The sequence below is a fragment of the Bufo bufo genome, chromosome 8 (genome assembly GCF_905171765.1).
Source record: "Bufo bufo chromosome 8, aBufBuf1.1, whole genome shotgun sequence".
In the NCBI taxonomy this organism is placed as follows: domain Eukaryota; kingdom Metazoa; phylum Chordata; class Amphibia; order Anura; family Bufonidae; genus Bufo; species Bufo bufo.
This window is the reverse complement of record NC_053396.1, coordinates 23,727,017-23,751,999: the sequence shown is the minus strand read 5'-3', so window position 1 is coordinate 23,751,999 and position 24,983 is coordinate 23,727,017. Positions and strand designations below refer to the sequence as shown.

Here is a 24,983-nt window from a genome sequence, read left to right as displayed (position 1 = left end):
CAAAGCTCCACGTTTGGCCAACTTTTTGTGTAGGAAGAAGCTCAAGCCTTTCCTTTTGTTTGTTTGTAGGACATCTGAAACCTTAAGTTTTCTCAAAGAAAATGAGCCAACAGACCCTCATGCTGCAGTGGCACATAGTGAGACGATGAGACAGGTTCAAGATGTCTCAGAGGTTCAATGTCCTAACTGATCCCCATGCTCCAGTAGCATATAGCGCAAGGATGAGATGGGTCCAAGGTGTCTTAAAAGTCCAAGGTGTTAATGGACCTGCATGCTCCAGCAGCACATAGTGGGAAGATGAGATGGGTCTAAGATATCTCAGAGGTCCTAGGTGCTAACGGACCCCCATGCTCCAGCAGGGCATAGTAGGTGGATGAGATGGGTACAAGATTTCTCAGGTTCAGGGTGCTAATGGATCGCTATGCCCCAGCGGCACATAGCATGAGGATGAGAGGGGTCTGAGACATCTCAGAGGTTCAAGGTTCTTACAGACTACCATGCTCCATCAGCACATAGAGGAAAGATGAGATGGGTTTGAGATGTCTCAGAGGTCCAAGGTGCTAATGGACCCCCCTACTCAAGCGGCACATAGTGGAAAGATGAGATGGGTTGGAGATGTTCAAGTTGCTAATGAACCTCTATGCTTTAGCAGCACACAAGGATGAGATGGGTCAGAGACATCTCAGCATTTTAAAGTTCTAACAGACCACCATGCTCCAGTGGCACATAGCGTGAGGATGAGATGGGTCTGAGACTTCTCAATGGTCCAAAGTACTAATAAATCCCCATGCTCCAATGACATAGCTTGAGGATGAGATGGGTCCGAGATGCCTCAAAGGTCCAAGATGCTAATGGACCCTCATGCTTTAGCAGCACATAGCACAAGGATGAGATGGGTCAGAGATGTCTCAGCAGTCCAAGGTACTAACAGACCCCAATGCTCAGTGTCACATAGCTTGAGGATCAGATGGGTCCAAGATGTCTCAATGGTCTAAAGTACTAATGAAACCCCATGCTCCAGTGACACATAGCTTGAGAATGAGATGGGTCCAAGATGTCTCAAAGGTCCAAGATACTAATGGACCCTCATCAAGGTACTAACAGACCCCCATGCTCAGTGTCACATAGCTTGAGGATCAGATGGGTCCAAGATGTATCAATGGTCCAAAGTACTAATGAAACCCCATGCTCTAGTGACACATAGCTTGAGAATGAGATGGGTCCAAGATGTCTCAAAGGTCCAAGATACTAATGGACCCTCATGCTTCAGCAGAACAAAGCACAAGGATGAGATGGGTCCAAGATGCTAATTGACTTTACAGTATATGCACATTGTGCGTATTATGTGAGGATTACCGCAGCGTAATACAGTCCCAGCTAGGTAGATGAGATTTTCAAAATCTCATGTACAAGGTGTGGAAATTTTCAGAGGGAAAATTAATCAGTGATGCAGATTTTATTAAGTCTGGATAGCGGTTAGCCACAGGGCAAGCTCAGATACACAGTGCACCACAGACGTTGCACTGAGACTCTTTCTTGATATAAAGTGGCCCTCCTGTGACCACACAAACTCACTTGGGTGACAAGAGACTGGGTACAGACAGAATCCAGTAGAGCTAACTGTGGTGGCCAAAGTCATTTTGTAAGGTCCCACTGGTGCTGCATAGCTGTTTCTGGAAGGAGAGCTATCTCTGTATAAATGGACGCCTGGTGCATGTATTTTCTTTATAGTGGAATTTTCTCTTGCATTTTGCTCACTTTATGACATAGAGGGAGGTAATAGATTATATAAAGTGTTTTTTGGCAAGTGTGAGAGGCGTTAATAAGAAACTGTAAGACAGGGTAAGAGCAAGAGGAAGGCTAGAGCCGCCGCCAGGCTGGGAAAATTATGTATATAAATTCTATTTGGGTGAAAACTGTTCTCAAGCCGCTGCCAAAAATCCCTCACTATTTTCTTTAGAAAAAAAATTACCACTCTAACTAAAGTTGGTTATAGCCTGCAGATGTTCTAAAAACCAATTGTGCCCTATGCAGGATTTATAAAGTTTTGCTTCCTCTTAAATGGGGCTTGTCTGATGTGGATAATCTCTACTTTTTCAGGGGACGCACATTCTGATTCTGCTAGGATGCCAAACAATCAACTGTAATCTATAGGTAAAAGTGGTGATAAGTGCTCAACTTCCCTGCAGCACCACCACAGGTCAAACTAGGTATTACACAGTGTCCACTACTATTAATGGTTTCTCTGTGTAATGCAGGACAGACAGGTCCTCCAGAGTGAGAGATGCTCTTGGTAGCTATCCTCTGGCCAGGAGATGAGGATCATTGCTCTGTGTAATGCAGGACAGACAGGTCCTCCAGAGTGAGAGATGCTCTTTGTAGCCATCCTCTGGCCAGGAGATGAGAATCCTTGCTCTGTGTAATGCAGGATAGACAGGTCCTCTAGAGTGATAGATGTTCTTTGTAGCCATGCTCTGGCCAGGAGATGAGGATCCTTGCTCTGTGTACTGCAGGACAGACATGTCCTCCAGAGTGAGAGAAGCTCTTTGTATCTACCCTCTGGCCAGGAGATGAGGATCCTTGCCCTGTGTAATGCAGGACAAACAGGTCCTCCAGAGTAAGAGACGCTCTTTGTAGCTATCCTCTGGCCAGGAGATGAGGATCCTTGCTCTGTGTAATGCAGGACAAACAGGTCCTCCAGAGTAAGAGACGCTCTTTGTAGCTATCCTCTGGCCAGGAGATGAGGATCCTTGCCCTGTGTAATGCAGGACAGACAGGTCTTCCAGAGTGAGAGACACTCTTTGTAGCTATCCTCTGGCCAGGAGATGAAGATCCTTGCTCTGATAATTCAGAAAAGGTTGCTGCTTAATATCCTAATACATCTTTAGACCATTTTTTGATACATAGCTCCAAATCCTCTGCATTAATATAAAGTTAAAGTGAATCTGTCAGCAGTTTCAAGCCCTCAAAACTGATGACAACACTAGATACAGGTGACAGGAAGATAGTGATGTGATGGTCATAGGGATTGCTTGACTGAAGTTTTTATACACCGGCGCCAAGACTGAAGGGCCCAGGAGGTGGTGCTTTTACGTTCAGTTGTCACGGCTGAGGATGGGGAAAACCCTCAGCCGTGCGGTATCAGAAGATGGATGGTCAGAGCATGGCCAGGACAGGAATAAGGGAGAAGGTCACCTCCTACACATCCCTAATTCTGACCCTGTCTCCTAGCCATATGAGCCGACCCTGATGGTGGGAGGGCTCATACACTGGAACCTGATATTCCTGCTCGCCCTCAGGGTGGCCCTGAACTAGGAGCTGGGTAGACAGCCCGTTCCTCCTGGACACGGAGGAACAGGAGTCTAATAGTGGCCAGGCTACATAGAAAGGGGGACATGAACAGACATATGGCAGTGACAGGTAAGTGAGACTAGCACCACACTTACCTGCCACAGACACACCACCTGGAACCCACGTGCAAGTGCTGCTGTCCACAAACAACACAAAGGACACCGCACACACAGACATCACACGGGAACCCAGGAAACCATATTCTGCAATAAATAAAGACCAAACAGACATCTTCTAAACACCTTACAAAAACTTAAACTTATGACCACAAGGGTGGCCCCCACTGGCAGATGGAGAATAACAGGAGGAAGTCTCCAGCAAGCATGGCTGAAGAACCCCCTCTGACTACTGCTAAAGCAGAGACTATATAGGCCCAAGTAGTCACACCCACACAGACACACCCAGTGCACACACACTGAGGGAGTTAACCCTTCCTTAACCAGGCAGTGTAGTGAAACCACAGAGAGGGGAATACACACAAACACTCACTGTAGCTGTTACCGTCGACAACGACATGTGTGGCAAACGTGTCCTGGGAACCGGCCAAAAGTCCGAGACACTGCCACCACATGTACAAAGACCAAACGTTGCCACGGGCAGCCACAGGGGAAGGGGAAAATGTCAGAGTGCACACAACATAAAACACAGTGCACACCAGACATTCAGATTGCATACAAACACCCACACAAACCAAATGCAACCGCACACATAGCTGTTGTCCGCGGCAACCGCACTTGAGGCAAACAGCAAAGTGCCCCCAGCTGCGGTTGACACAACACCAAACCGCGGGCAACCGCATGCGGCTCCCAAGGAGTCACGGCCATGGACATGGTCGTGACATCAGTGCCCTGAACGCTTCCCAGCCCTTCCCCTCTGAGGGACAGCTCAAGAGAGGAGAAAGGACCCTAGAAAAAACGATCCAACTTGAGCTAATATGGCGGCTTAGACAACCATTTCCTACCCAGCCCAGACTTCACAGTGACTACACATAAACTATGGGTGAAATTTTGAGGTTAAAGTGACATTAAACCAGCAGCGACTTCAGCCGACTTACGACTTCCAAACATTTCTCATGTTTACAGATGCCATCAAAAAGCAATGCTCAGGATTTTAGTACATGATGTTTTGCTTTAGGGATGTCCCTGGTTCCTCAAGTAGTCGAGAGCCGCTTGAAGACACAATTACGGAAACACAGACCTGGTTTCAATTTCTCTAGTAAACAGATGTATTTCCTTAACCATTGAGGTGGTTGATTTTTCTTTTGCTAAATGAGGTTCTGCTAAGAACAGATTGTTTAAGAAAATTTTAGCTTTTCTTTGATTTTTTTGGGATGCTTTTTTTCCCCTCCTTTTTAATCCTGGGTTAGTCCATAATACAGCAAATTATATGCTTCCTTACTTTTCTAAGGGCTCATTCACACATAGTTTTTGTCCTGGTGTTTTTAGGGCCAATACAAATTCTTAAAATAAATGCATGACTTGATCAGTGTTTTTAGTAATGTTTTTTAAAAAAAAAATGCCACTACAAGAAAAGGCCTGTTTGTCTTGCAGTGCTTCCACGATTACCACGCCCCCTTCAAACTGCTGATCGGCAGGGGTGCTGAGAGTCGGACGCCCTTTGATCTTATATGGATGGCCTAACCAGGTGGTTATAATGAGAACCCCTTTAATTGTGCCAGTTCCTTGCTGTCTTCCAAGGAACCTCTGAAAAAGTTCCAAGAAACAACTCAAAACTCCTTGTAGAGAAACATTGGCTTACAGATTATAGCACATCTACACAGGTCGATCACTGCCCTGTGTAAACTGTTTGCTGTTCGTTTGTCACTGATCCCTGGGACACACATGTGCTGTCACCGGACATGTACCCAGACTTCAATGGTGAATATGTAGCTGGTATCTGAGCTGCTCAGGTAGAAGCAGCAGATCCTCTCCTCTTGCGCTAATACTCAGAGCAACGGCTCAGGTGTGAGATTGACAGGGCCAAGCAAAATGTCTGGCCCTGTCCATCAAGGGTAGAGTCTTTCAAGTAGTGGGCCTAGCCCACCGCTGCTCCAGAATTCGATTAGTTAGAATTAATTTCTGTATTTTTAATAGTTGTGGGGATTCACTCTGGTAGACAGGGTGTGCGGACGCAGTACAGAGGCAAATTACCAGTTATTAAATCAAACTTCTGTGTTTATTCACACATAAAGCAAAAACAAAATGTCACTTTGCAGTCTTGGTGTTAGTTCACACACAATGGAAAGTCCACATAGCAAAAAATCACCTTGTTGGCAGTTCTGCCTCCAGCAGTCCGTAGCAGGCTTTTAGGGGGCCCATTTCCCTTACAGATAGGTCTTAGCCCTCTAGCACAGCACAAACCTCAGATCCCAGCACACACACCTCCTGAGCTCCACTGTCAGACTGAGGTAATCCTCCTCACCTGGCAGTGCTGGCTGTTTTTTAGGCCTGGCCAAACCCGGCCTGGATAATGGGGAATAGTCACCCACTCAGCACATTGACTACTCCCAGTAAGAGCCGTCCCGGATCAGCTATACAACCATACTAAGGTGTCAAACAGCAACTGCTGCTGACAACATAAAAAACGGCTCTTACTCCACGGAGGCCAGGAACCTTGGTGACACGTACCTATCATCCACGATGATTCCTTCTTACATAGTGAACAAGAGTTGAGTAGACAACCCATTTAACAGCAGTGAAACTACTGCCCATGATTATAAAGTTCTCTAGAAGAGGTCTCAATTGTTCCCATTTCCAAAGAAATGTAATTTGGAAAAAACACATTGCACCCAAAAAACACACCTTAAGAGTAAAAAAAAACACGCCTGTTTGCCCTGCATTTAATATTTCCCGAAGACTTTCATGCAACATCTGGCAACTGACATTTTTTGTCTAACAAACATGCATAAAACTGACAACAAAAAAACCCCACCAAAACCAGCAAAAGCCAGAAAAAACATATGTGTGACACAAGCCTAATCGAGTTTCCTTGCTTATAGTATTTCCCCAGAACTTCTTAAACTAGCATAGATTCACCTACAGCAAATGTGTGGAAATGGGTGGCAAGGAACCAGGGTCATTCCGTTAGCCAGAGGTCATTGGCTTGATTCCATCATTTAGATAACATCTGTACATTCTTCCTGCACATGGGGAAGTTCTGGCTTCTCCCTCATTACAGTAACTTTAATTGGTTGGAAAACCTCATCTGTGAATGCAAGAACCAGAATCATCAGCAGATCGCTGGAGCACATGCATATGGGGCACCACAATGTTTTTGGTAATTTCCAAAGTGGTACATGGGCACTCAGAGGTTATCTACACCATTCATTACTTACGCTGGACGTCCCTGAGGTTTTACACAAAACCCTAAAACAGATCCATACTTCCTTTAAAGGGGTTGGAGCTCATGGACATGATAAAGCTGGGGCCCTAGCGCTGGATCCCCTTCTGCGAGTCAGCGGACCCAGTCCATCCAAGTACTACATAGACAGCCATTAATCTGAATAGCACTTATGTAATTAGGGCTGGAAACAGATACTTTGGGAGACAGTCGGATTTAAAGGGGTATTCTGGCTTTAGAATATTTGCCTATCAGGATAGGCCACCAATATCAAACCGGTGGGAGACCAATTCTCGGCACCCATGCCAATCATCTGTTTGAAGGGGCTACTACACCTTTGTCCTGTTCAAGTGAAGTAATGAGAACAGGAATTGCCACTGCACCACCGCTACCATGTAGATGTCAGGCAGGTGAATAGTGAAGAGGCTGCATTGCACCCATGAGCACCATGACCCGTGATCGTCAGGGGTTCTGAGAGTCCCCCCCTACCCCACTGATCTAATATTGATGACCCACCCTGGAGATTTAATCTACAAAGAGGTGGACACATGAAACAACCCTTTTAATAGTGCCAGCTATTGCTTCCAATGAACCCCCAATAAAGTTCCAAGAAACACCCCAAAACTCGTTCCAAGTAAGTACCCTTTTGTACAGGATGATATTCAAGCAGATGAACGTTCACTCCAGATCATTGCCCTGTGCAAACCTTTGGCCACTCATGCCAAATAACTGCTCCATGTAAATAATCAAGCACCAATAGTTAAATTACATTATCCATTGCCCCTTGTTTCTGGCAGAAAATCTGCCCATGAAAATAAAACTCTAAGATATTGAGCAAGCGTTCGATAGACAACCCCGTTAACAGCCATGAAACTACTCCTCATGATTATAATGCCTTCTAGAAGAGGTCTCATTTCATGCAGTTTCCTAAAATGCAAGTCAGGAATGGTAGATATGCTTGGGTGGTTCTAGCCCAAATAGATCAGGAGCTGACTTTCACGGGTGACTGTCCGTAGAAAAGCTCATGCAGTAATTTAGGTCTGGCACCATCACGTTTGGCATTATGGAGACCAGCACAGTTGTAGTCCCTAACTGATGAGAAACATCTGTGTGGAGTTTACCATTTCCGGATGTCACTGAAGAAGAATACAAAGAGAAACAAGAAGATATCCACTGTCTGCAGGTCATAATTTGGTTTTGCCAGTGGCTCTATTTTACTACTGCAGCTGTTGGATACGTCTGAAGTCAAGCATATTTTGTAGTCTAGTCAACAGAGGCCTTTTTTTTTTTTACTTGAAGAACATTTGATGTTCTTAAAAATTCCATTCTGCTGGGTCACAACTAGTATGGCCATCACAGGGGTGTCACCCAACTTTTCTCGATGCCTAATCATGCAGCAATATGAGATCCAAGACCAAATGGTGGGCAGGCCTAATGGCTGAAAGAAGAAGACAACTCAAGGACTTGATGGCTTTTCTTGAAGGAATAATTTCTGTGCATTATTGGCAGCCTATAAAGAAAAATTTTGGGGATCCCCATGTACCCCACTTGAGCGAACCCTTTATGAGAAGGCTTGATTTAGTGATTTTATATGACTGAGAAGTAACTTGATGTCACAGACTACTTAATAAGGTTGCCCATGGTTAGAAAAACATGTCTGCTTTCTTCCAAAAACAGTACCACACATGTCCACAGGTTGAGTCTGGTATTACATCTCTACTCTGCGGAAGTAAGTGCATGGGGATACTGTTTTTGGAAGAAAGCAGTCATATGTTTCTAATCCTGTACAATCTCTTAAAAGGGTTTGACCACCCATGGACAATCCTTGCTTAAGTGACACCATCTTCATTCACAGCCAACACACAGGAAAACCTCCATTAGCTACCATCAATCTGCAATTCTGCATATTTTCCAAGAAAGCATCATCTTGAAAGGGGTTGTCTAATCAAAAACTAACCTTTTAACCTAAGATCTGTCGGAGCGATCAGTTGATCATCCTTATGGAGGCTCTTGAGATCTGTGGCAAAACTGGCTGTTTGCTGGGGGCCTCATGAGCTGGGCCTGTGGTGATCGGCTGTAGTTGCAGTCGGCTGCTCATTTTCCCTACAATGACTGCTACAGGTGAATGTAGTATTACATGAGTACATTCAGATAAAAGCCCATCCACGTAATATATGGACAAGCCATGTCCACCAGAGCAAGAGTCATGCATGTTAGCAAGCGTTCCTGTATGGCTTATAGAGGAGTGTCTCAACCATTCATGAGATATAGCCTCTAACCAGAGATGTTTATATCACAGCAACTCCCCCCTCCCTTCTCCCCTATGAATTGAACGTAGGGTTAAGTCATTTCAGGAAGGGGTTTTTCCAAAAGTGGACACCCCCTTTTAGCATATTCACAACCTATGAAATGCAAGAGTATTTTTTGTAAAGAGTTGTTTTGGTAACCACTTAGTAAACTGGAAACATGACTCTTCCAAATTATTTGGACTGGGAATTCCTGGAGAATGAGGAGAAGATCTGGTAGACAGCACAATGTATGCCATGTGTAATACGTCTTTAAGACTCCACCATAACAAGAAAAAGACATTGAAAAATTCACGAGACATTTAAGAATGAAGGAAGGACGAACCATACTCGGGGAGGTTATATTAGTCTTGTGAAAGAGCATGGCCTGTGATCTCCGTCTTAAAAATATGATAAGATATTCTATTTATAGGGGTCTAGTCTACAATGTGGCTCCTTCATGGAATTCTCTGAAGTCAATCACCCTCCAGGCTTCCCCCCTAAAATTCCATTTAGTGGTTTCACCACTGCATCACATCCCGGCACAAAGTCTCTTTTATACCATCAGCCTGGAAGCAGAGACTGGGCAGGAATCTGCGTGAAGCTGTTACATCCCTACTTGTGAATCAAAAGCTTTACAGAGCATGGAAAATGTGCTGATCGCCTCCGTACTAGAGAGAGGGAGGAAAAGCAAAGACAGAGGGGAAAGACACAGAGGGAAGCGGGAGAGAGAGAGATCTAAAATAGAAAAGAATGAGGGAAAAGAGAGGAGAAAGGATGAGTGTCTGGACCACCAAAACCTTCCATGGTCAAACCTTTTATCCTATTAGAGGTCAACCTTTGTGTACCTAGAAATCATTGGTCGAATTTGAGAGATACGATAAAAAAACAACAAAAAAAAACACACAACTGGGTGGCAGTCATTGACCAACAAGATTCTAGGATATTGAGGCACCAACGAAGAACCAAAATGGAACGGAATAGGTCAACAAGAAGACAAAATCTACAAAGACAAAATACCATCATGGAAAACCCTTATTATCCTCCGACCTTTGCAGTAAACATTTCCAGGCGTAAAACAGATCCGGGAAGACATCTTCCCAGCATCATCACCACCGCATTTATGGAACTAATTTTAACCTCCTGGCAAGCAGAGAGACCTATTTGGTCCTGCATACATATTGTTATCATTTCCTTTGGATTCTTCTACTTGAACAGCATAATGTTTGCCCAAACACCCACACTGTCAAGCATCAACACATTTCCGTGATTTCTCCAACAATCCTTCTACTGGCCAAAACAATACCCTCATTAACTCTTCTGCCTTGACTTGGCCCATGTATATTGAGGTTGTCATGGCAGAGAGGCTAGGAGCAGCGAGAACTCTTGGCCCTTGCTTAGTGGTGCCCTATCTGCTTCGGAAAAAAACAAACTAGAAAATATATTGTAGAACAAGTAGTAGTGGGGGACAGGAGATCCATTGTCATGTAATGTCAATTGTAGCAATTGGTCTGCGTGACTTTTGACGGCGCTTGGGTTTCACACATCTGGTCTACGGGTGACACCATTCTAATACCTATCGCAAGAACTTTTGTTGTGATGGCCAAGGCTACTCCAGTCCACCCCACAAACGGAATTTAATAATGGGTACGTACTGATTCAGTGAGGATATTAAGTCATTGATGGTCTTGAATTTTTTTTTTGCTTTTGCGTGTTCTTCCATTCATCGGGTTACATCTGTACATCCTTCTCCATTCCTTTGCTGCATTCGCCTCCTCCTAGCCTTACTGTTTTCACGAATCCTCCACCCTTCCAGCGAAGGAGGACTTTTCTTCCAGTTCCCCCGAGCCCTACCGCCCACTCCAGATGCAGACAGTGAGTCCCAGTATGGCAATGTCTTACCTGGCAAGCTGGGATAAAGTCCACTCTTGAGCTTGGTGGTCCTGATACATGCAACGAAGGATTAGGATGACCAGAAAAGGGCGAGAGAACCTGTCTCAGTCTTTTCCCTCTTGTCTTTGCACGCTGGCAGGCAAGCAAGACTTTTAATGATTTCCAGCACAGCTTGGCTGCTGTGTTTCCTCTTACAAAAAAAAAAGAAGCAAGCCCCTGTCCCTCCCTCCTCTTCTCCTTCCATCACTCCCCAGTATCCTCCTCCCAGTACACGTGCAAGCTGTGTACAACCTGAAGCCCAGCCTGCTGCTCCATACTGGATGATTTGGGATACGGGGAGGGGTTTCATAGTACCAGAGGCCTGGGTTGATGTCAGGTTACACAGGAAAGTGGGGGCCTGGGGATTTCTGAGTCATTTTCACGACTGAGCCTGTGTAATGATCATCTTCAGGAATGAGACAGAATTAACTCCTGCATTCCTGCTGGGGCCTTCTGGATGAGCGGGGGATATGTTTCAATCAAGCTTTTGGCAAATGCTTTGCAGAGAAGAAAAATAGCACATTGATTGATCCATTCTTTTGGTAGGGTATAGAATGAATGAAGCTGCCCGTTTCTCATTGTCTGCATCATCGGCCAAAAACCTGATATGCATGGATGCTGCTGGACCCTGCTGAGCATTAGTTCTTGGAAGAAGGAGAAGAAGACAATTGACCGTGTTGAGTTGTTACTATCTAACTATGGGGCCCCAAAGTAAGACTTGGAATGGGACCCCACTCTACCATGAAAGACGTCTGATTATTCCAATCTCTAATCTGTGCCTTGTGTCTTTCCATTAATGCACAGTGATGTTGCAGCATGCAGATAACATTGAAGTACAGGAATAATGAACACAGCGATGTCACAGTACAGGGATAATACACACAGTGATGTCACAGTACAGGGATAATACACACAGTGATGTCACAGTACAGGGATAATACACACAGCGATGTCACAGTACAGGGATAATACACACAGTGATGTCACAGTACAGGGATAATACACACAGTGATGTCACAGTACAGGGATAATACACACAGTGATGTCACAGTACAGGGATAATACACACAGTGATGTCACAGTACAGGGATGATAAACACAGCGATGTCACAGTACAGAGATAATAAACACAGTGATGTCACAGTACAGGGATAATACACACAGTGATGTCACAGTACAGAAATAAAAAACACAGTGATGTCACAGTACAGGGATAATAAACACAGTGATGTCACAGTACAGGGATAATAAACACAACGATGTCACAGTACAGGGATAATAAACACAGTGATGTCACAGTACAGAGATAATAAACACAGTGATGTCACAGTACAGGGATAATAAACATAGTGATGTCACAGTACATGGATAATAAACACAGCGATGTCACAGTACTAGTACAGGGATAATACACACAGTGATGTCACAGTACAGTGATAATAAACACAATGATGTCACAGTACAGGGATAATAAACAGTGATGTCACAGTACAGGGATAATAAACACAGTGATGTCACAGTACAGGGATAATACACACAGTGATGTCACAGTACAGAGATAAAAAACACAGTGATGTCACAGTACAGGGATAATAAACACAACGATGTCACAGTACAGGGATAATACACACAGTGATGTCACAGTACAGGGATAATACACACAGTGATGTCACAGTACAGGGATAATACACACAGTGATGTCACAGTACAGGGATAATACACACAGTGATGTCACTGTACAGGGATAATAAACACAGCGATGTCACAGTACAGGGATAATAAACACAGCAATGTCACTGTACAGGGATAATAAACACAGCGATGTCACAGTACAGGGATAATAAACACAGTGATGTCACAGTACAGGGATAATAAACACAATGATGTCACAGTACAGGGATAATAAACACAGTGATGTCACACTACAGAGATAATAAACACAGTGATGTCACAGTACAGGATAATAAACATAGTGATGTCACAATACATGGATAATAAACACAGTGATGTCACAGTACAGGATAATAAACACAGCGATGTCACAGTACAGGGATAATAAACAGAGTGATGTCACAGTACAGGGATAATAAACAGAGTGATGTCACAGTACCGGGATAATAAACACAGTGATGTCACAGTACAGGGATAATAAACACAGTGATGTCACAGTACAGGGATAATAAACACAGTGATGTCACAGTACAGGGATAATAAACACAGTGATGTCACAGTACAGGGATAATAAAAACAGTGATGTCACAGTATAAAGATAATAAACATAGTGATGTCACAGTACATGGATAATAAACACAGTGATGTCACAGTACATGGATAATAAACACAGCGATGTCACAGTACATGGATAATAAACACAGAGATGTCACAGTACAGGGATAATAAACAGAGTGATGTCACAGTACAGGGATAATAAACACAACGATGTAACAGTACAGGGATAATAAACACAGCAATGTCACTGTACAGGGATAATAAACACAGCGATGTCACAGTACAGGGATAATAAACACAGTGATGTCACAGTACAGGGATAATAAACACAGTGATGTCACAGTACAGGGATAATAAACACAATGATGTCACAGTACACAGATAATAACCACAGTGATGTCACACTACAGAGATAATAAACACAGTGATGTCACAGTACAGGATAATAAACATAGTGATGTCACAATACATGGATAATAAACACAGTGATGTCACAGTACAGGATAATAAACACAGCGATGTCACAGTACAGGGATAATAAACAGAGTGATGTCACAGTACAGGGATAATAAACAGAGTGATGTCACAGTACCGGGATAATAAACACAGTGATGTCACAGTACAGGGATAATAAACACAGTGATGTCACAGTACAGGGATAATAAACACAGTGATGTCACAGTACAGGGATAATAAACACAGTGATGTCACAGTACAGGGATAATAAAAACAGTGATGTCACAGTATAAAGATAATAAACATAGTGATGTCACAGTACATGGATAATAAACACAGTGATGTCACAGTACATGGATAATAAACACAGCGATGTCACAGTACATGGATAATAAACACAGCGATGTCACAGTACAGGGATAATAAACAGAGTGATGTCACAGTACAGGGATAATAAACAGAGTGATGTCACAGTACAGGGATAATAAACACAGTGATGTCACAGTACAGGGATAATAAACACAGTGATGTCACAGTACAGGGATAATACACACAGTGATGTCACAGTACAGGGATAATAAAAACAGTGATGTCACAGTATAAAGATAATAAACATAGTGATGTCACAGTACATGGATAATAAACACAGTGATGTCACAGTACATGGATAATAAACACAGCGATGTCACAGTACAGGGATAATAAACAAAGTGATGTCACAGTACAGGGATAATAAACAGAGTGATGTCACAGTACAGGGATAATAAACACAGTGATGTCACAGTACAGGGATAATAAACACAGTGATGTCACAGTACAGGGATAATAAACAGAGTGATGTCACAGTACAGGGATAATAAACAGAGTCATGTCACAGTACAGGAATAATAAAAACAGTGATGTCACAGTACAGGGATAATAAACAGAGTGATGTCACAGTACAGGGATAATAAAAACAGTGATGTCACAGTATAAAGATAATAAACACAGTGATGTCACAGTACAGGGATAATAAACACAGTGATGTCACAGTATAAAGATAATAAAAACAGTGATGTCACAGTACAGGGATAATAAACACAGTGATGTCACAGTATAAAGATAATAAACACAGTGATGTCACAGTACAGGGATAATAAACACAAGGATAATCTACCCACTGGAATTATGCAAATAGTAGGCATATGAATAAAGCTCTCAATGGTATCATAATACAGGTATAACACATGCATACATTTTACTGGCACACAGTGACATCACACACACCGGAAAACAAAATGATGTCACATTCCAAGAGTGCGGAAAATTGGCTTCTACCTCACAGGGTTTTTTTGCCTTCCTCTGGATCAACTTGTAGGATGACAGGCCGAACTGGATGGACAAATGTCTTTTTTCGGCCTTATGTACTATGTTACTATGTATAGGCCCCTTTACACATTGGTGTACAGCGGGTTCGTCCAAAAGTCTAATGTGCATGGGGAGCTCTCCACTGTCCCCCGACAGACTAAGTGAATATTTTTGACTTATCCCAGGAGATAAGCCGACGGGTTTGGCCAACAGCTATTGAATGTATATGGCAGCCTTAATACATATAGTGATGTCATGGTATGGGGATGATGCAAAGTAGAGAGATAATGCACACAAGCAACCAGGTGGCTCCATAGCTACGCTTAGAACTGGGCCCCATCCAATTTTTAATGTCCCCTTTCCATCCTTTGTAGTCAAAACTAGTTGCACCTCTCCCTCTGAGTGAAGATGGACCCACCTTAGTTGATGGGTCCCAAAGCAGCTGCTATTCATGCTATCCTGGTAGTTGGGTTTTATCAGATTGCAGACAGATATTCTTTGTAGTCGCTCCCTTTTTTGGGTTCATAGATGGTGAATGGTGGACCTCTCTGAATTAACAGATCATAGGATAATCTCATTAAGAAAATATAAATCTGTTTTGCTCCAATTATTCTAACAAATAAGTATTTTGATGGAACATTTTCAATCAAAAAATAAATTTTCAAAACGATTACAACTCCCACCCTACCCCCTCAGCCATGAAAAGTCTAAAATTAACTTCAGCCTTAGCTTGAACCTGGAAGATCCATCTACTCGCATTGCTCCATGTGGTAATTCTCTAGATTACTCACAGATGTAAAGACCACTAAAGTAATCTAAACTAATCAAATCCATCAAGCACCCTGTGTAATTACACACCGCCTGCCTCCAAAAAGGCTTTGTCTAGTTTTAATGGCCATTGCAACCTCGGGGTGTAGAACACTCTTCCAACAAGATTACACATCTTGACAGAAGTCACATTTTTATATCTGACAAGATATGGGCTTTCTTGGTAGATGGTTCTTAACTTTTGACTTCTGGGAAACCCACAATCAGGGGAACTAGGTCCCTGAGTCCCCTGTGTGAATGGAGCCGAGCCATGTGTGACCACTGCCTCTTCACACAGATCATCAGTGGGGGTGCTGAGAGTTGGACAGTGTCCATTAACTCCTTAGGGACACAGCCTTATTTCACCTTAAGGACCAGGCCTTTTTTGCAAATCTGACCAGTGTCACTTTAAGTGGTGATAACTTTAAAACGCTTTGACTTATCCAGGCCATTCTGAGATAGTTTTTTCGTCACATATTGTACTTCATGACACTGGTAAAATGAAGTAAAAAAAAATTTTTTTTTGCATAAAAAAATACCAAATTTACCAAAAATTAGAAAAAATTAGCAAATTTCAAAGTTTCAGTTTCTCTACTTCTGTAATACATAGTAATACCCCTAAAAATTGTGATGACTTTACATTCCCCATATGTCTACTTCATGTTTGAATTATTGTGGGAATGATATTTTATTTTTTGGGGATGTTACAAGGCTTAGAAGTTTAGAAGCAAATCTTGAAATTTTTCAGAAATTTACAAAAAAACAATTTTTAGGGACCACTACAGGTCTGAAGTCACTTTGCGAGGCTTACATAATAGAAACCACCCAAAAATGACCCCATTCTATAAACTACACCCCTCAAGGTATTCAAAACTGATTTTACAAACTTCGTTAACCCTTTAGGTGTTGCACAAGAGTTATTGGCAAATGGGGATGAAATTTGAGAATTTCATTTTTTTGCCTAATTTTCTATTTTAACCCATTTTTTTCCACTAGCAAAGCAAGGGTTAACAGCCAAACAAGACTGTATCTTTATTGCCCTGACTCTTCCGTTTACAGAAACACCCCATATGTGGCCGTAAACTACTGTACGGCCACACAGCGGGGCGTAGAGTGAAAGGTGCGCCGTTTGGTTTTTGGAAGGCAGGTTTTGCTGGACTGGTTTTTTTGACACCATGTCCCATTTGAGGCCCCCCTGATGCACCCCTAGAGTAGAAACTCCATAAAAGTGACCCCATCTAAGAAACTACACCCCTCAAGGTATTCAAAACTGATTTTACAAACTTTGTTAACCCTTTAGGTGTTGCACAAGATTTAATGGAAAATAGAGATACAATTTCAAAATTTCACTTTTTGGGCAGATTTTCCATTTTAATATTTTTTTTCCAGTTACAAAGCAAGGGTTAACAGCCAAACAAAACTCATTATTTATGGCCCTGATTCTGTAGTTTACAGAAACACCCCATATGTGGTCGTAAACTGCTGTACGGGCACACGGCAGGGCGCAGAAGGAAAGGAATGCCATACGGTTTTTGGAAGGCAGATTTTGCTGGACTGTTTTTTTTTGACACCATGTCCCATTTGAAGTCCCCCTGATGCACCCCTAGAGTAGAAACTCCAAAAAAGTGACCCCATTTTAGAAACTACGGGATAGGGTGGCAGTTTTGTTGGTACTAGTTTAGGGTACATATGATTTTTGGTTGCTCTATAGTACACTTTTTGTGCGGCAAGGTAACAAGAAATAGCTTTTTTGGCACAGTTTTTTTTTTTTGTTATTTACAACATTCATCTGACAGGTTAGATCATGTGGTAATTTTATAGAGCAGGTTGTCCCGGACGCGACGATACCTAATATGTATACAATTATTTTTATTTATGTAAGTTTTACACAATGATTTAATTTTTAAAACAAAAAAAAGTTTTAGTGTCTCCATAGTCTAAGAGCCATAGTTTTTTCAGTTTTGGGGCGATTATCTTAAGTAGGGTCTCATTTTTTGAGGGATGAGATGACGGTGTGATTGGCACTATTTTGGGGTGCATATGACTTTTGATCGCTTGTTATTACACTTTTTGTGACGTAAGATGACAAAAAAGGGCTTTTTTTACACCGTTTTTATTTTTATTTTTTTATTTTTATTTTTTTACGGTGGTCATCTGAGGGGTTAGGTCATGTGATATTTTTATAGAGCCGGTCGATACGGATGTGGCGATACCTAATATGTATACTTTTTTTTATATTTATGTAAGTTTTACACAATGATTTCATTTTTGAAACAAAAAAAATCATGTTTTAGTGTTTCCATAGTCTAAGAGCCATAGTTTTTTCAGTTTTTGGGCGATTATCTTGGGTAGGGTATGATTTTTGCGGGATGATATGACGATTTGATTGTTACAATTTTGGCGTACATGCAACTTTTTTGATCACTTTTATTACCTTTTTTGGGAAGTAAGGTGGGCAAAATTTCAATTTTCTCATAGTTTTTATTTTTTTATTTTTATGGCGTTCACCCTGCGGGGAAAGTAACATGACCGTTTTATAGATCAGGTCGTTACGGACGCGGCGATACCTAATATGTGTAGTGTATTTAATTATTTTTTTTTTTATTCTGTGATAAATGTGTTTTTTTTATCTTTACTCTTTTCCCTATTTTTTTTACATTCCTTTGACCCAGACCCACTTGGTTCTTGAAGATCCAGTGGGTCTGATGTCTGTATAATACAGTACAGTACAATATATGGTGTACTGTACTGTATTTTACTTACACTTTGTCTGAACAGATCTATGCCTTTAGCACAGATCTGTTCAGCACCATGGACAGCAGGATGCCTGAGAAGGTGTCCTGTTGCCATGGGAACCTTCCCCGTCTGCTCAGTAGTGGCCATAACTGCGCAGACGGGGAAGGGTAAGGAGGGGGGCTGTCTGGGGGCTCTCTCCCTCTCCATCAGGGTGCTGCAAAGGCACAGCAGCCCCCCGATGGGAGAGGGAGGGAGCTCCCTGAGCTGTTAACCTTTTCCATAAATCGGTCCGTACGGACCGCGGTATGGAAAGGGTTAAATGGCTGACATCGCATCACAGATGTCAGCCGTTTATACCAGGGTGTCAGCAATGTGCTGACAACCTGGTATACCCACTGGCCACCAACGATTATTCAAGGGGAGGCGGGTGGGGGATCGCGATCCCGCCTGCCGCACCGCCCGCTTCCCGCACCGCCCGCAACCCTCCCCCTGCACCTCCCGCCGCCATAAAATCATTCGGGAGTGCAGTGGGGGTTTAATAAAACTATGATTTAGGCATATAAAGTTTCTGATCCCCGCGAAACTGCTGAAAGCGCAACAAACCGCAGGTCTGAATTGACCTGCGGTTTGTTGCGATCGCCAACATGGGGGGGGGGTCACGAGACCCCCCCGCGCATTTAGCCGAGGTGCCTGCTCAATGATTTGTGCAGGCATCTTGTTCCGATCACAGCCGGCCGGGCGGCAGTGATCGGAACAACACATGACGTACCGGTACGTCATGTGTCCTTAAGTACCAGGACATCATGACGTACCGGTACGTCATGTGTCCTGAAGAGGTTAATATCCTGAACATGTAAAAGCCCTTTAAAGGGGGGGGGGGGGGGGAATGAAAGCAGAAGATGGGAGTGGTAGTGGCTCTGGCTGTTACAGTCAATCAAAGTGGCTTTCCTAACACCGTTGCTACCTAGGGCTGTTCAGTGAAAAGAGGGACGCCCCCTTTCTTCCCCCAAAGACACACCCTGATGTTAGGGCTCCTGCCTGATGGTAGTCAGGGTGCCCCTGATGTTGAGTGTTTGTATAGGTGCAAGGCAGGGCATGTAAAGTGCAGGAGTCAGTAACGAGGCCAGATGTAGAAGAATAAAAGTCTCTCTTTACTATAGTGGGAAATAGGAGTGTGTGTCCAAGTGTGAAGGGTGTCATAACAGTATACCCCTCACTGCAGTAAAGTCTAAATAGCTTAGGTAGCAGGTTAATTTACTGACTCCAATGCTCAGCTATACAGATTTCTGAACCTTCTCGTCTCTTTCTTTCTTTCTGTAGATCATCCAGAGATCAGTGAGTCTCTGTAGCTTAATTCAGTCTTGTGAGGAATGGAGTACATGGAATTCCTTCTCCTCTTTCCTCTACTTGATGGAACTCTTTATACTTAGCAGATGGTGGATCTAGGATCCACACCCAAGCTTCCTGAAAGGGATGTGCCAGAGTTGTTAACTCCATCACTTCCATCCATAACCATACTGCCACTGTGCCTCCCCCGTCTGTGTTTACCTAGCTGCAGCTGGATACCCAACGTGACTGCTGCAGCCAATAGTGGTCACTGAGACCAGAGATTGACTGCAGCAGCCATGTAGGCAGGGGCGTAACTATAGTCGGAAGCAGCTGCTTTGGGGCCCTGACCCAGAAGGGGCCCATCCAGGAGGAGAAGGACTAAAAGATTTTGTCAGGGCCCCCTCAACAGTATTACACAATTAAATGATATACAGTGACAGTATAGACAGTGTAGAAAACTGAAGGAACAGCTGCCGGGCCTGGTCTGAGAGAGCAATCTTTACTAGCCACAGGAATTGGGGCGGCATGAAAGGAAGGGGTTGCGAAAAAATTACTGGGGGAGGGGGGCCCCATTCAAAAATTTGCTGTGGGGCCCAGTCATTTGTAGCTACACCACTGCATGTAGGGTTTAGAGCTATGTCACTGCTGCAGCCAAGTAAGCATAGACAAGCAGGGAGGACCAAAACAGTACCACTGGAATTGACGGTAAGTATGTTATTATCATTTTAGGTTCAACATTCTGTAGTGAAGACATTTTAATATATATCTGTATAGTGATCTCTGTTTGTTGACTGTTATAAACTGATAAACGTTATAATTCGATCTACATGCAGGCACCACTAGGGGGAGCTAACTTCATATCCAGTTAGTATTGAAAACAATAGTAGGTCTATAAGTTTGTATGTAGTGATCTCCCACTAGTGGCGGCAGCAAGCAGCTGCAATGACAACCTTAAGGCAAACAATATGGTAACCCCTACCACTACAGGCCTCATCGCAAGGTTACCAATCTGACTTTTATCATGTGTTAGACAACCCCATTATTTCTCATGTAGAGATTCATCAGGTTTGATTGTTCCTTTTATGTGCCATTATCCCTGTGGCGAAACCAACCTTGCCACTGGGTTTTGGAGGGGCCTGGCTACCAGCCTCTTGCCCCAGGATTATGGGCCCTCTCATCAGCCAGGCTTCCTTTGTTCACAAAGGACTTGTACTAACTTGAACCCCTGGTCTAATTCGTGCCATTTTGGGAGGTTACATGACTATGTGTATTGAAAAGGGTGGGACATTGTATACGTTGAGTAGTGAGGTCTGTTCCATTGTCTCTCTGTGTGTATTGGCGATGTCCTTTGTCCTGAGAGATAATTGAATTACGTCTCAGTTGTCTCCAGGACAGAGGACATTGTGTATTCTCCTGCCTGTGATAATTGCATCAACCCATAATGAGGTAATTGTATCGCGGGCAGAGGGGAGGATTTTGTGTGGGAGTGTCTGAGTGTATTGTATGTGGTTATTGGCTGTTTTTACAAAACCCTGTGGGTGGTAACCTTGTTGGAAAATGTGTATAAATCAATGCTTGTGTGTTCAAATAAAGAGTTCCTGTTTTGCCCTTTACCATGTGGAGGCTGGTGTTTGGGTAACTGATCGACACTGGGGGATTGCTATACGCTGAAGATTTGCTATACTCCCCTGGCCATACTATTAGCTCTTGTAAGAGCTGTTCCTGCTCTCGGGATTTGGGAGAGGTTCCTCCACTGGAGCCTGGAGCCTTGTCGTAGGTCCAGGGTGGGTAGGAGACGGTGAGACCTCAACCAAGATTCGGCAGTTCGTGGGGTCTGCAGCGCTTACGGTGTCAAGTGGAGTGCTTGGGGACCTCGGGAAGCACTAGGAAGCACAGGGCCTGCTGGTGAGCTGACCCTCTAAAACATTATATGCGAGGGCCTGCAGGTGAGCTGACCCTCTACAACACTAGGAGTGAGGGCAGACTAATAAGCATGTTGATATAATGGAAGAGGGGAAGGAGGACGAGAAAAGGAAGTTTGAACCATAAACCCTTTTTTGTGGTGGAAGGGGTGCATGGGAATACAGTGTATTCAGTACATTATAAAAAAAACACATTTAAAAGGCCTTTATGTTCAGCCGCTTTCCTCTGGTGGAGTAGAGAAGTCAGGGGCAATCTAGGCCTTGTTCATTTTTATAAGAGTCAACCTGTCAGCATTTTCAGTTGACAGGCGGATGTGCTTATCAGTTATTATGCCCCCAGCAGCACTAAATACCCGCTCTGACAAAATGCTGGCGTCAGGGCAGGCCAGCACCTCCAAGGCGTAGAGCGCCAGTTCGTGCCACGTGTCCAGCTTGGACACCCAGTAGTTGTAAGGTACAGAGGGATCATTGAGGACGCTGACGCAGTCTGCTACGTACTCCTTCATCTTCCAAAACTTTTCTCTCCTTGTGACACTAGGCCACGCATCAGGGTGAGGGTGCTGGCGGGGTGTCATGAAACTGTCCCAGGCCTTGGAGAGTGTTGCCCTGCCTCTGTTGGAACTGCTGTGTGTTCCCCTTGTCTCCCCTCCTCGGTTGCCCAAGGAACTACGTACTCTGCAGCCAGCGTTGTCAGCTAGAAATTTTTGGAGCAATTTTTCCACAAGGACCATTTGGTATTGCACCATTTTGCTTGTCCTCTCCACCACAGGAATGAGAGATGAGAAGTTCTCTTTGTAGCAGGGGTCGAGAAGGGTGAACAACCAGTAATCTGTGTTGTCTAAAATGCGTAAAAAGCGTGGGTCACGGGAAAGGTAGCCATGTGTGCCAGAGTCCCAACAGGCAAGACTTAGCTGTCGTCATCAGAAGGTTGACTCTCAATCTCCTCATCCTCTTCTGCCCATCCACGCAGAACAGATGGAATTAAACTTCCATGGGTACTACCCTCTGTAGCGGAGGCAACCGTCTTCTGCTCCTCATCATCATCATCCAATTTGCGCTGAGAAGACAAACTGAGGGTGGTCTGGCTATCACCCTGTGTAATGTCTTCCCCCATTTCCACCTCTTCTACATGCAAAGCGTCGGCCTTAATTGTGTGCAGCGAGCATTTGAGTAGACACAGAAGTGGGATGGTTACGCTGATAATAGCGTTATCGCCGCTAACCACCTGTGTTGATTCCTCAAAGTTTCTTAAAACCTGACAGAGGTCAGACATCCATGCCCACTCCTCGCTCGTAAAGAACGGAAGCTGACTGGAAAGGCGACGACCATGTTTCAGCTGGTATTCCACAACTGCCCTCTGCTGCTCACTAAGCCTAACCAACATGTGGAACGTGGAGTTCCAGAGGTGCTCACGTCGAACAACAGTCGGTGAGCTGGCAATTGTAAGCGCTGCTGCAGCATTGACAGACCGGCGAAAGCTGTCGATGACTTGCGGAAATGGGCACACACGCGGCGCACCTTCACCAGTAGCTCAGGCAAATTGGGGTAGGTTTTGAGAAACCGCTGAACCACTAAGTTGAAGACGTGGGCTAGGGATGGGATGTGTGTGAGCTTCCCCAGCTCCAAAGCCGCCACCAAGTTACGCCCATTATCAGACACAACCATGCCTGGTTCTAGGTTGAGTGGCGAGAGCCACAGCTTAGCCTGGTCTCTTATCCCCTGCCACAGCTCTGCAGCAGTGTTTTATTTGTCACCTAAGCAGATCAGCTTAAGCACGGCCTGTTGCCACTTCGCCACTGCAGTGCTACACTGCTTCCAGCTACCGACTGATGGCTGACTAGTGCTGCAAAAGCATGATTCTGAGGTGGAAATGGAGGAGGAAGCGGAGGAGAAGTGGGTATTGGAGCCACTAACGTAGGTGGTGGCAGAAACCCTGATGGAATTAGGGTCCGCAATCCTTGGCGTCGGTAGCACCTGTGCCATCCCAGGGTACGACTCGCTCCCGGCCTTCACAACGTTAACCCAGTGTGCTGTCAGGGAAATGTAGCGTCCCTGGCCGAAAGCACTTGTCCATGTGTCAGTGATTAAGTGGACGTTCCCAGTAACTGCGTTGGTCAGGGCACGGGTGATGTTACGGGACACATGCTGGTGTAAGGTGGGCACAGCACACTGTGAAAAATAGTGGCGGCTGGGTACTGCGTAATGAGGGACGGCTGCTGACATCAGGCTGCGGAAGGCCTCCGTGTTCACAAGCCTAAATGGCAACATTTTCAGGGCCAGTAATTTGGAATGTTGCGCATTTAGTGCTATGGCCTGTGGGTGGGTGGCTGGGTATTTGCACTTCCGCTCAAATGCCTGGGGTAAGGACATTTGTACGCTGCCATGTGGCGGATCATGCTGGTGGTCGTGAGGTTGCTAGTGTTCACGCCCCTGCTCATTTTTGTTTAGCACAGGTTGCAAATTACAATTCTTTTGGTGTCCGCACTTTCCTCAAAAAAGCACCAGACTGCGGAACACCTACCCCTTGGCAAGGGAGATTTCCGCAAGGGTGTGCTCCGGGGAACAGTTGCGGGCATCTTTGGCGTGGCCCGCCTTCTCCCTTTTGCCACTCTGCTGCCTCTTCCAGCCTGTTGCGGTGCTGTGGATCCCTCCCCCTCTGTACTGCTGTCCTTGCTCGGCTTGCCACCTTCCCAGGTTGGGTCAGTGACTTCATCGTCCAGCACCTCCTCTTCCACTTCCTCACTCTGGTCATCCTCCTGACTTGTTGACCTAACAACAACCTCAGTTATTGACAACTATGTCTCATCATCAACCTCTTGAGACACTAATTGTAGTTGACTTATTGGCAACTGTCTCATCATCATCATCTACCTAGTGAAACACTAATTGCCATTCCCCATCGTCATGTTCTTGTGATTGTGGATGCTAAAGAGTTTGGGAATCAGGGCACAATATCTCATGTCCCTCTTCAAGCAGGCTTTTCGAGAGGCCCAAATGAAGGAATGGTGCTGAACAGAGCTCCTCTGAATATCCGAGTGTGGGATCACTTGTTTGGCAAGACTCTCCATGGTGGGAGGAAGGAGGATCAGGGTGAGGATTGTGTTGACCAGACTCTTGGCTACTGAGACTGGACTTGGTGGAAGACAGGGTGGTGTTTAACCGACTGGAAGCATTATCTGCTGTAATCCAACCGACCACCTGGTCGCACAGGTCTGACTTCGAGAGCGTTGTCCTGCGCCGCCCTGCAAAC

At 44.4% G+C, this 24,983-nt stretch overlaps 1 protein-coding gene across 1 annotated transcript in view; it reads right to left on the bottom strand.

Moving 5' to 3' along the window:
- Positions 1–10,807, bottom strand: part of DUSP9 (dual specificity phosphatase 9) — a 48,551-nt gene extending 37,744 nt beyond the window's left edge. Inside the window, exon 1 of the mRNA XM_040442190.1 lies at positions 10,631–10,807. The gene's annotated coding sequence lies outside the window, so the exon portion shown is untranslated. The remainder of the gene's footprint in view (positions 1–10,630) is intronic.
- Positions 10,808–24,983: the final 14,176 nt, after the last annotated feature.